This window comes from Pundamilia nyererei, unplaced genomic scaffold (genome assembly GCF_000239375.1).
Source record: "Pundamilia nyererei isolate P.nyererei 1_Seehausen unplaced genomic scaffold, PunNye1.0 scaffold03476, whole genome shotgun sequence".
In the NCBI taxonomy this organism is placed as follows: domain Eukaryota; kingdom Metazoa; phylum Chordata; class Actinopteri; order Cichliformes; family Cichlidae; genus Pundamilia; species Pundamilia nyererei.
In genome coordinates, this window is record NW_005190877.1 from 1,914 (window position 1) to 3,689 (window position 1,776).

The following is a 1,776-nucleotide window of genomic DNA, read 5'->3' on the forward strand; positions in this document are numbered from 1 at the left end:
GATGAACAGACGTTTGGCAAAACACATCGTCAGCCAATCACACTGAAAAAAATATGTACATCAGTTACATGTAATAAAGTCACGTTTAGTCAAACTTTGTTTTCTGTTTTATAACTGCAATAAAACCTGAAGTCTTTACAGTTTTCTCATCTTAATATCACAAAATTTTTCTTTACACTTACATTTATTATGCAGATTATATTTAATTACCTTATGTTAAACCAAGACAATTATAATAATAATTATACTTTCTATTATATCCGTGACACTAATATTTAACATGTTTGTAATACATGTATTTGTCTTTGTAATCTCAAATTAATATGTTTACTTAAACTATAAGAATACAGAAAATACATTTATTATTGGCGGATGTCAGCTTGTCACAGGGAATACCAGAGATGTGTAAAATATGAAAATGATGCATTAGAGGAACAATATTCAGCACATTTCTGTCTTAACACTGAAAATAAGCAGACGTCCAACCTGAAGTGAAGCATGAATGATAAAGTGATTGTATACATGTTTGTGTGAGCTAGCCAATACACGTCACTGCAGACACAGGGAATCTGGGCAAATATGAATTTAAACATCAGACGTTCACAAATAGTTCAGTTGTATTTTTAAACATGAGTTACTTTATTTCAGGAGCCTGTAATATCTAAGGCAGCTCATCATAATGTCAACAAGTAAAATTATTTACAAAGTCAATAAATGTAAAAGTATTTTTGATTTATCTTCATCAAATACTGAAATCTTATGTCAATCAGTCAAGCAGTCTTCAACAGCTTTGAGCTGTGAAGCATCCACAGACACACACATCAATTGTCACGGTCCTGGGCCTTTTGTACTGTGTTATTAGTCTGTTCTCTTCTATTGTTCATGACTACTGGGGTTTTGGTTCCTCTTTTGCATTTCTAGATTTCTTGTTCTTCTGGGTTGTGATTTCTAGCTCTTAGGTTTAGTTATTCTCTTATTCCCTAGTCAGTCATGTCTCGTGTCCCTCCTGTCCCTGTGCTGTGTTCCCTCTGTACTGTGTTAGTATTGTCTCTGAGTTCAGTCTGTGGATTTCCTGTTTTACTTTGAAGGTCTTGTCTCATGTTAGTGTATTCTGATTTACTTCCTTGTCTTGTCTAGCCTAATGAGTCCCAGCTGTGTGCCCACCTGTTCCTCGTTTCCTCATGTGCCTGCAAGTGTATTTTAATCCCTGTCAGTTCTTGTTGTTGTGTCGTTAACGTCGGTTTACCCTCACTTTCACTGCGTGTTCGGTTTGTTAGCCTGCCTGTTTAGTTAGTTTTCTGCTCAGTTGCCTTCCAGCAATAAAGCTGAATGTTTTGAGTTACGTTTGTGTCCGTGAGTGCTGCATTTTAGGTCCTCTCCCTGCACACAGCCATAACATCAATACAAGCTGTTAATGATGTTGTAAACCTTACAATATTAATTATAATTACAAATATTTAGCTTTAAATTATTTTCAAATTTCTATGACAATTGTCAATGTATGAAATACTTAAATAAATCAATATTCCCAAAAAGTAGAGCACCTAAATCACAGAAGTCCCTCTAGAGCAGTGGTCCCCAAACTACGGCCCGCCTCCACATTTGACCCGGCCCCCTGAACAATATTAGAGATGCATCATTATTTTTTCAGTCTGGCCAAGCGATCGACACTAATGCACCCATAGAACACTGGGCCTGCCCGACTGAATCTCTGGAAATGTTTCCTCATGTTAATAAAGCTCATTTGATTTGAATTGTGAACCACGCTAAAAAAAA